The following is an 11,824-nucleotide window of genomic DNA, read 5'->3' on the forward strand; positions in this document are numbered from 1 at the left end:
TTAATACTTAATAAAAAGTTGAAAAACATCGTTCAGGTGTATAGCAGTTGATACAGGCAAAGTAAAAAATATTTTCAAGAATTCATGAATATTTGGATAAACCTCTTTATCACAAACATCTAAAGCATGTAACCCAGAGGTGAATACACTGTTTTCAGTCACTAAAAATAAACCCATGCCCTATGGTAAATCTACAGTCTTCATGGTAATTTTGTTTTATTTACCGACTATTTATCGGGTTTATTATAAACACTCATGCATGAAAAAAAATTCACAGAGAATTCAAAAATATAGTATACCATACCACCATAAAGATATATGTTTTTATTTTCCGATATTTATGCCCCAAACGACTATAGTGGCGTATAGTACCTATATCAAGGCGGACAAATTACCACGGCTAGAACATTTAGAAAACAGATATAGGTACCTGGTACCTACTTAAAACTTAAAAGTAGTATCATATTGAGAAATACAGAAAATAAGTAAACTTAATTTTACAAAAAAAAAGGTCAAGGGGGGATCTATCCCCCATATCCCCCCCGTAAATACGCCACTGTTACCACAGATCTATTATAATATAGTTATCGTCGTTATAAGTCGGTTTACTTGACAAAAGATGTTTTCGCTGGAGCAGTGAGTGCACGATTACTAACCGCTCTGCATCCGGTGGATTCTATAAAGATCCATACGACCAGGATGTGAGATTATCGTCGTTGTGTGTGTGTGACGAGAAGAATATTTCTGGGCTCAAACTCCCTGCGAATAATAATAATATAAATAAAGGGTGCGATGGCGGCGGTTGACGTTTGACAAATTTCGCGAGACGAAGAAACCGGTGGATGTGAGTGAGTGGGGGGGGGGGGGGAGAAAAAACCCCCGAAAAAAAAGTAATATCGTCGTACAAAGCCCGCTCAGTCGGGGCGCCAATGTGTCTTTTTTTGTCTTGTTTGTATATATATTTTTTTTATTAATGAAATTTCAATTGACCGTTTTTACACTACACCACGCGCACGCATCATGATATATATACCACTAACCGTGTTACCCGCAGGTAAGTGGAGTGCGCCCGTAAATCACTGTGCGTTTTTTTTTTTCAATAACCATTGTCAGGCCCGTAGGGACACGGACCGATAGTCAATAATAATCCCCAGTTTTCGGTAAAATAAACACACACACACCGCACCCGATATATAATATCATAATAATAATAATAATAATAATACTAACAACAACAGTTGTAACAGCAGTAGCAGCAACAACAATAATGACCCGGACGATAACAAAAGGGTGCACGACACGTATATAATAATATAATATATAGGTAGTAATGATATTATATAGGTGTATTATGTGCATTGGGCCTATAAGTTTTTGTGGTATTTTTACACCTCGTTTTTACCCTCGTCACCGCCGCCGCCACAGTTGATTCGCGTGTTTGCAATCCAAACATTGAGATGTCATTTCGTTATTATTATTATCCCCGGTAAAGTCGATACCATTATTTTACGTGCACATTTTAACCGGTAGAATACACGTGAGTTATTATACGTATCAGTATATCGCACGCACATACACACACAGTTGATACTTTTTTTCATGTACCCAGGTACATGATAATATACTATAGTCGGAGTTCGAAATGGAGTAATTTTGAAAACTTTTTTTGGAAAAACAGCTACGTAAACCGTGTCAAGGAAATTACCGACCGGAATATTATTATAACGGGCATTAGTCCTTTAGTTATACATTATACTTACAGTGTTTAGGAGACCAGAGGTAGTACAACAAAGTCTAAAAGTTATTTTTGTTTATTATTTAACACATTAAACACAATATTTAGCTTGCAAAGGTTATAGACGCGTAGTTCTCATCCGAATATAATATATTACACTTACCTACTGTTACTTATTTTTACTAGTCACGAATCTCAACCGAAAAAATGTAATACCACGGTGCACGAAATACGTATATTACTAAGATGAAATTGTATTTTTTCATTGTATAATAATAATATATTAAATATATGTATATATATAAGTATTATTCGTAATATAATAAAAACTCCAATTGAATTTACCAACAAATATATTATAATATGTATATATTATACGCGACTAACACCTTTGTATTCGACAGCATTTTGTTGTTAATAATATTTTAAAAATAAAATTTGATTTTGAGAAACGTCATTTCTATTTTTTTTCTTAAAGGATTTCTTCCCTCACCTCAAATACATTTTCTTGTATAGAAAAATATAAAATATTTCTCTCCCGCATTCGGAGGAGGAAATGCGATTTTTCTTTTCTTCCTCTCGTTCGCTGTACTCAATTATATTACGTGCATATATCTATGCATTATAACGACCATAAAAACCATTTAACTGTGCAGAAACGGTCGGCGGGTGGTACGGCGGCGGCGGCGGCGGAGGAGATATTATTGTTTTTTATTTTTCCGTTCACGCTTCTTACACACACACACACACACACACACACACACACACACACACACACACACACACACACCTATATTATATCAAATTTGAAATTAAACTATACATAATATGTGTCAGTGTTTTTGCGACGGAGACGACGACGACGGTGTTACGTTCAATATTTCGACACGAATTGACATGCGAACGTTCCGATTTTGTTAATACCGCTGTCAACCCGTCGTCGGAGCTGTAGTAATTTAATCGAAAACGTCTATATACCTACTATAAATAATAAACAGCTGAGCTTTCTCCGTCTCCGTCACTTGCCTTACTTATATAATATATATTGTAATACGACGGGGCCTCTGAATAAAAATCCCGTCAAAAGGGGTACGTCAGCTAGCACGGGGTGAACCGCGTAAGGGATGGGTTTAGGGGGAGGGGTTGAGTTGTTTCGCGTTGGATGTATATAATATAAAAGCGCGATGTGGACGTATAATATGCAGGTACATAATATAATATTCTGGATGGGACGGCGGCGGAGTAGTCGACTCACTTTTAACCGAAGAATATCATAAATCCATACACAGCTGCTGCGTGCTGTGAAAAAGCGGCGCCGACCAATGGGAAAATGTCGATGTTGAAGTGAGGAAAAAAATTGGTTATAAAAAAAATGTACATTAGGGTGAAAATGTCAAACCGTATATCCGCACACGTTTGTGAAATAGAACGAGAGAATACATTCTACTCGCCACTATAATTGATGTCTTATTATGACGTGTGTGGTGTGTCTACACCGCGCGTGGTACCAGCTCTATACAGCTGATTCTCATAAAAAAAAGAAACATCAAACTTTTAAGTCCGTTTGTGGGGAATGTAGACGTCATGATAAAGTAGAAATAATTTATCTTCTATTATACAAACGTGGGGATGTCATTTTCTCCCAATACGTTATCGGCAATACCTATACCGTCAGCCACTCGTGATGTATTTCGAATTTTTTCTCTTTTCCTTTCCGCGCTTACCACATGCGACGTATATGTTATATACCACACATTATTATATTAGTGGCGAAGCCGTGCACAAACCGTGTCGTTGTTGTTATATTATATTATAAACATGTGTGAGTGTGTGTGTGTGGGCGCACGTTTATTCCCTCTCGAAACGTCTGTATTATACAACGTGATCGACAGGCACGAGTGTCGAGGAAGCCATCGACGACGATACGAGTTTAAAAACCCGAGAGTGTTGTGCGTATCATGCCGCGTGTTATAGTATATCATATGTTATATACCACGCCAATTATGGAGGTTTTATCTAAAACCGTGCGAGGAAGGGGTGAGTGTCGTGGTATCCCGTTAAAAGTTATATTATATTATCAAGTCTGTCGATAAAGTTCACACTATATACGCTGCAACGCCGCGGTGCCAGGTCGTGTTCCCTATATATTTGATATACCTAAGTAAAAAATTAATGCGTTACTTATAAAGTTGAATAATATATATTGTTTAACTCTACACGAAACGCGCGGGCGTATAGTAATAGAACCCCGCTTAAATCGAAAACTTTCGAGTGTTCGGTCGTGAACTTTGATTGAACACCATTTACTCCATCTATACACGTCATTTCCAGAGACATGTTACTCAAGCGAATATATCATATTATACAGGTATTGTCAAATGCCAGCTTCAGAGGACTTCGTAAAACTGCGTGAACGACGAGATTTTAATGTTGAAATAACAAAAGCTATATTGCTGTTTGTCGTTTTCACGATTTTGTACATATTTGATATTATACATTGTGACTTAGACATGGCTTGTATGGCTGGATGGTCTGTCTGAAATTCGAGGGTTGATTTTTACACACTCGACGATTTTATTTAAGTACTTTAAACCGATCTATGTCACTTTATCTTTGCAATATCAGAGAATATTGGCACCAGTTCAAGATTACCAAACTGTCGGAATAAACGCGCTCATCGATCCCTAAAACATTTACATTCCTAATAAACGACAATAAAAAGATAAAGAACAAAGAACCCGAAGGATATTGTGTTACAATAGAATATAGTCGACTTCATTCATACATTAATCAACTCCTTTTCTTACCACGTAGCTATAGGAGGACTCCGTATAAATATGCGGATCCCGATAAACTTACTAGTTGTAGTCTGCACCCCAATAGCTGTAGGTAGAGATGTTCCGTCCAGTAATATCGGTGCTCGTACTAACCTCATTCCCAGTAAATCTTAAATTTGACTTGGTTTTATTTATTTTTATTTATATGAATTAACGCCATTCGGCTTCTTACAAGAAGATAGATAATAGGTTTTCAATTTTACCTAATAATTATTATAGGACTTGTACCATTTGTTATTTCACGTGGTAAAATCATCGATAGTATCATCAACAGTGTTGTTAACGTTTCTTTTATTTAGGAATCCGTTCAATTCCTTGTTCCTTTAGTATAAATGGGGGTTCGTTCATTAAAATGAACTCATTCAATTCCTCGTTCTTCATGGTTCATGAGTTATCAATTATTATCATGATCACTAATCAGAATACCAAGTCATATATTATGAATACAAATTGGTAGCCTCGTCTATTATTTTTTTACAGATTAAAAACATGACAAGTATACGAAATTTTTCTCCCCAAATGTTTTTTAAAACATTTCCGAGAAGAACAAAAGAATTATAATATTTACGTTCCCGTTACTAAAATAAGGTATTAATTCATGTTCCTATTCCTTTAAAAATAATTATTTGTATCTTCTATTTTTCTTTGGCTATACATATACTCTACGAATGATAGATTTTATTTAAATAATAAATAACTGTTAGTTTTGTTCTTGAGCAGTATAACTAAAAATTAAAAATACGATTTTAATAAATAATGTATTATCGTACCTATATAATATTATTATTATGTTAAAAAATCTAGACACATTTAGATTTACAAAAACAACAACAATGTTGTTGCCATGTGTATAAGTGTTTGAAAAATCTATGATTCGTGTCTGTGTCACAGTAATCACTAACGAGTATTCATTTGTAGCGATACCCCGTTCTCACGGAGTGATAAGAGAGGATATACAGCGGTTACCCTGTGACCAACTTGAGGTGGTGCTGCATAGCAATTCGGGGGATATTTTCGATTTTTTTGCGATCATTTGTTGCGAACATTACGAATAATTTTAGGTTATCTGTGGTTTCGGTGATATAATTCATCTCTGGAAATGTATATTACATTTTTGATCATCTAATGATTCTAATCCACATGAAATTTCGTTTACACGTTTGATGATAATTGATTATGGTTGTATTCGTATGACAATAATACTGCATTGTTTGTTTTATTTACAGATATTCAGATGACTCGTCAAAATCGTGAGAGAGTGACGCGATTGTGACCTGTACTGGCACTTGGTATAAATCACTGCCAAAGAACCAATAAGCGGTTACTCAGACTTTCTGAGGACTATAATATGTTACAGGTCCAAAACTGCATAAATATATTATGATATCACCGAACGTTTTCTAGTTAGTATTCCATCTAGTACTGAAAATAATATAACCACTTATTTAATGTACTCCGAGTTTATTTTTATTTTTTAAATACAATTTCCACTCCTTCGTTATAATATTATATTGAAATACGAAAAATAAATCTACTCAATAAATCTACAAAATCGCCCATTTAACTCGATCGTGGAAGACACCGATGCTGCTACTTCGCCGACGTCCTAGCTCCACGACAAATGTATAAACGTTGGACGTCTTCGAACCAAGAAACGTGGAAGGGGTACGATCGCTATACTTGTGGTCACCAGTGTATCGCCCAACTGAAGTATTAGCGTAGGGGCTGATCAAGTGCTGCGTTGATATAAGAACTAATTAAAAATAGTTGACCTATATACAAATGGCGTGCATCCATGTCCATGTGGTGGAGTATTAAATAGATAGGGTGGGCCACCGTGTTTTAGTATATATACATGCACCATCCTGTATATATTACAATATGCAGAATGAGAGTAAACATAATAATACAAGTATAGTATACGATTAATTGTGTTCTCGCGGCACTTTCTAGGTTGAACCGATAATATGACAGTGGAGGAATATATCTATATAATATTATGATATATAGGTGGTGTTATAATATGTACGACGGAGAGTTTCTCTGCGTCTCCGGAAGTTCGGGAAAAACCCCGCGGCGCTAGACTTTGCCGACTTTGAAGTGGAACTATTGTACACTGGAGACGGGTATTGGCCTTGAGGTGCAGACTAACAATGGTCGAAAAAAAAAATAATAATAATAGTACTAGCTCGCACACACACACACACACACACACACACGCACACGGCTGATACCCACACGCACACACATCGCTATTTCGAGGGAAGTTCTGCGACCTGGAGTGGAAACTCGTTCGGTGCGCCGTGACAATGTGACCGATTTTCGAGAGGAAAATAACACTGGCGGATACGTTTTTTTTCTCGAGTGCGTGAATATATATTATTATACATACGCGTACACACGTCTCGGACAAGAGCCCCCATTATAGACGCGAACGCGGTATGACATTATACGCTGCGTGACCGGGACGAGGGTGCAGGAGGAAAAAAAAAGAGTTTTCGAGAGCACATTTTTGACGAGTCCGCCGACTACATATTATTAGGTATGTACGTGTACATAACGAGAAATTGCCAAGCTTATTCAAATTCGCGAAACGAAAATGGTAATACGGTTATGAGCCGGCGCGCCGGGGAAAGGTATAAAAAATATATTATAATATATACTCGGTGTGTATAGAGGTGTATGTATATATGCATAATATATAACACTGTACTGCACTGCGCGCGTGGAAAGTGGGGCGCGAAGAAAAAATAAATAAACAAACGGAATGTAAAAAAAGTAAAACGATGGAAAAACAAAGTTTTTAAATCTAAAAACGACACGTGCGGGGTGGCTCGTGTGTATGTATATATATACGTTCGGCATAGTACTCGGTGGTGGCGGTCTTTGCGGGGGTGTGTGTGCGCTCGTCGGCTAAGGAACTCACGAAGATTCTCCTTCACTCACACACATACACACACTATATACGACTCTGGCTCACGCGGGGGCAGGTTCGAACAACTTGTCTGAATAATTCAATAATCCGTTTAAGGGGTCTCGATGGGCGGTGTAGTCGCGCGGCTCGCGCTAACCTCATACCTTTTATATATGTATGTGTATACACGGGCCCCGGTGGGGGTGGGCTGTATACGAGCGAGCGCGCGCGCACGAGTGTGGGTGTGTGGGTGCGTGTGTATGTGTGTACTGTGGGTCGGTATAAGTGAGCGTGCAGTTGGACGGGGATGGGGTGAGTCGAGAAGAAAATTGAATTTCGCGGAAATAATAAGAATACTCCTCACCGCCACGGACGTCTTATACACACACACTTACACACACACACTTTATATATATATATATAAAGTGCTTTGGCAGGTCGCCTGACGTCACTAGGGTTGGTTTTACACACACAAACAAACATAATATAAGCGTATATAAAAGTACCCAGACGAGGCGACGAGGAGAATGCAATTACGTCCTTCTCCTAGATCCCCCGTATCTGTGTGGGTACGTGCGTGTGAGTGCGCCCGACGAACAGCTATACTACCTATACACTTATATATTATTATATACTTCACTGTACATTTTCGTATATGTATATAAGATGGTAGGTTAGGTATACGACTCGCCCCGAATCCGTCGTATCCATATACCTACAATACCTAATATTTTACATAGCTATCGTGTTTTTTTTACCGGATCACGTATACCTTTATAGGTATGTTTTTTCCCCCGTCGTTTTATTTTAACCGAAACCCTTTTCAGATTCTCGTCGTCTCCCACCCTCGTGGTGCCACAACAATTATAGGGCGGAGGGAATGGGTTAGATTACCTATGACATTACATATGGTATACGGTTTGGACGCATAATATACTGCACCTATAAAAAATATCGAGGAAGTGTCTTTTACTCTGCCCGTATAATGCGTTACAGCGTGACAGCGATGGTAAAGCTGTCTCAAGAAGTTTTAACAATAAATTACGATAATCTGATATATTGTACGCCATGAGGTACGTCATTGTTAGTGTACACTATATTTGTAATGTTATGTATGATTGACTACGGTTTTTAAGCGGGAACAATTTATATAATATTAGATTTTTCTAAACACCGGTTAAAATATACCTCTAACTATAGAACAATAAATATAATGTTTGTTCAAATAAATAATTAATAAGTATATTTAAAAAAATAATAACAATAAATCAGTGTACGATCGAACGATTAAAACAATTATTATAGGTAGGTACATAATTAGTTTGTAGGATGTACCTACACAGTAATACGAGGATATTATGATGTTTTGTACATCGAAAGTTAAATCTAATAATATAATACAATCTTCGTGAATATATATTAATCATTACTTCTATATTTTCCACGTATAATTTGATATCGTTTAGAAAAAAAAAAATAAAAAAAATATGGTAATAATTGGGCATATACTTATTACTTACCCACAATATAAATATATTTGAATTTTATTAGTTTAAAAAGTAGTGTGTTTTTAAGTAATTTGATATTACTTTAACAACTTTAGTTGTAAAACGTGTAGCCAAACGTTTAAAACTGTACGAATAACTTTGTGTTATTGTTTTAATAATGCAGTTGCCAGTTTGGTTGGTATTTTATATCAGAATAATGATTAGATTTAATATGTTTTGTAACAACTTTCAAGTCGGACGAAATGAGGAGATTTAAAGTTTTAACAACAAAAATTGAACGCTGAGAAAAAAACGTATTTTAATACACTTTATTTACACTTCGATAGCAGTATTTAACGATTGATAATTGTATTTACTTTTGTTCAGAAATAACTAAACGCGTTGATAAACGGTAGTAAATCTGATTACGAAACAAATATACTAACCACTTTACCGCCGTTCTGCAGTCAGATGAAAATAATGAAAGTGGTGCGCCCTAAATATTTTCTCGTGCAGCCGCCAACGACATACAATACTACAACAAATATTTATAACATTATGTCTTATAACTTATTTTCCAGACTCTGGTGTGTCACGAAGACGAACCTTTGAATAATCAGATTAAAATATTCCGTGGATACCTTTGGAACGTTTTGTGTAATCTATTCTGCTGCAATGGTTTCCCACGGTCGTATGATGTACCTACCTGCATCGTATAGAGACAGGAATCCGGTGACTTCAGCTTTTTAATTGCTGTTCGAGGGAGGTTTTATTATGTTTTGTACTTAGGTTGCGGTATATACATCTAGAGGCGTACCTATATGTTTCCGAACAGGGTATAATAAAATATATTTTTTCTTCATGAAAAAAAAAAATAATGTGTAACCGCCGGGTTACTTCTTTTTTTGGCCGTAGCCATTTTCCTCCAAAAACGAGATACCGATTTCCTCCAAAAAAATAAAAAATAATTCTTGACCATTTTCCTCCAATAAATAATGAAATAGTTAATACAAATAATTTATGCATAGCAAAAAAAATCTATTTATTTTTTTTGGTGATGGCAAATGATTTGGATGTACATTTTTGTGTAATTCATCGGCTACTATTTCATCAGTTTTATTAGTGTATAATATAACTGCTTGACAAGTAGTCAAACAACATCGCCAACGTGATAATCCAGATTTTAACTCGTATGCTAAAAAATATTTATAACTAGGACTCGGAAGTTGATGCATTTTGCATTTTTTTTTAGAACTTTTTAGACGATGCTCTCCTGGCCACAAATGTGTTTCATTAGCATGTGAATCTGAATAACTAAATTTTATTTTGCATTTTTTGACATTTTTAGGTAATTTTCCCACATTTTTAGTCATTTTTACTGATTTCACGCTAGTTCACTTCTTATTGTTTCTTGTCGACCATTATGCCGATAACTTAAAACTTGGAAATTACCACGGACTAAGTTAGTACCTATCCGATTTTATCTCGCCGATTACATTTGTTGTTGTCGTGTTGTAGTGAATATATTTTACCTACATTTTATTATTTTATTTCATTTTTTAAGGACATTTTTGTCATATTTTGAGCAATTCGAAGCTTTGATAAATTTATATAGAATTTTATAGTAAAATAGAGTAAAATATTTTTAAAAAAATGTATTTTTATTAGCTTAAAACTAATATTTGCAATTTTTTAGGTCATTTTTTAAGGACATTTTTTGTCATTTTCATGTCATATTTGCATTTTTTTTAGGTCATTTTTTATTGTTTTTAAGGTCATCAACTTCCGAGCCCTATTTATAACCATCACGAATTAACAAACGTTTTGTGTGTAATCATAATAATAAGTGAAAACTGATACACAATATAACATAAGTTTATACGTATATGCCCGAATGTTATATGAGCGTATCTTTATTAGGCTTAATCGATAGCTGATATAGATAGCCGATACCAGAGTGTAATCATCAACCGATAAGCGCAAAATGTGATCCTAGCTTTACTCTATATATTTATAAGACGGAACGTAGTACTACAACACTGGCTAAAATATTGGAGGAAAATGGACCCGCTTTTTTTTTTCATATAAATAAAGTCTTACAGATTATATAATAAAATATTAAAACTAATAAAAAATAAATAAAATAAATATTATGATAAATGATTCTATAGCTGTTTATTTATTGTTGTATAGAATAAAAAACTATGAATTGAAAAAAACATATAAAATTTTTCTAAAAATTTTGTTATCCCCCTTAACTGTATTGGATGACATAGGTGCACATAATTAATGTTTATTGGGGTGGTATTTATTCACTTCCCGGAACGAATTTTTTTTTTAATGCAGCCCTGCGTGTAGCATCGTTATTGCAGTGATGCCCATTGCGCACTGCGTGCATACATAACACTACTATAAAATTCAGTAATATGAACCGACCGAAAGAGATATAAATACATTCTTTGAGTATTGAGCACATCTTATAATTTAATGTTGTATGTTGTTCAAGGTAAATTTTAAATTTTTGTGCACAATTTACAATACCTATATAAGTGCGTTATTGTATTTTACAAGTCTCTTGATAAGAAAACCTTAAATTTAATAAAAAATGTCACCACATCCCTTCTGTCGTTTTGATGTTCTCATGTGTAGCTGTCAGATTTACTGTATTCATACCTTAATAATTTATTTAAAATTTAAATATATATATTTAACGGGTATAATGTATAGATAACAGACATCAATTATAGGTAGATAGAAAAGAGATAAAAAACGAAATAACTAACACATTTTTCTTTACATGTTTAAGATAACTGATAAGAATAACAGTTTAGATTAAGAATTAGAATATATA

At 35.0% G+C, this 11,824-nt stretch overlaps 1 protein-coding gene across 1 annotated transcript in view; it reads left to right on the plus strand.

Moving 5' to 3' along the window:
• The window catches only part of LOC107883566, a 76,218-nt gene extending 70,193 nt beyond the window's left edge, over positions 1 to 6,025 (plus strand). The window contains exon 3 of the transcript XR_003839386.1: positions 5,799 to 6,025. The gene's annotated coding sequence lies outside the window, so the exon portion shown is untranslated. The remainder of the gene's footprint in view (positions 1 to 5,798) is intronic.
• The last annotated feature ends 5,799 nt before the right edge of the window (positions 6,026 to 11,824 follow it).

This window comes from Acyrthosiphon pisum, chromosome A2 (assembly GCF_005508785.2).
Source record: "Acyrthosiphon pisum isolate AL4f chromosome A2, pea_aphid_22Mar2018_4r6ur, whole genome shotgun sequence".
NCBI lineage: Eukaryota > Metazoa > Arthropoda > Insecta > Hemiptera > Aphididae > Acyrthosiphon > Acyrthosiphon pisum.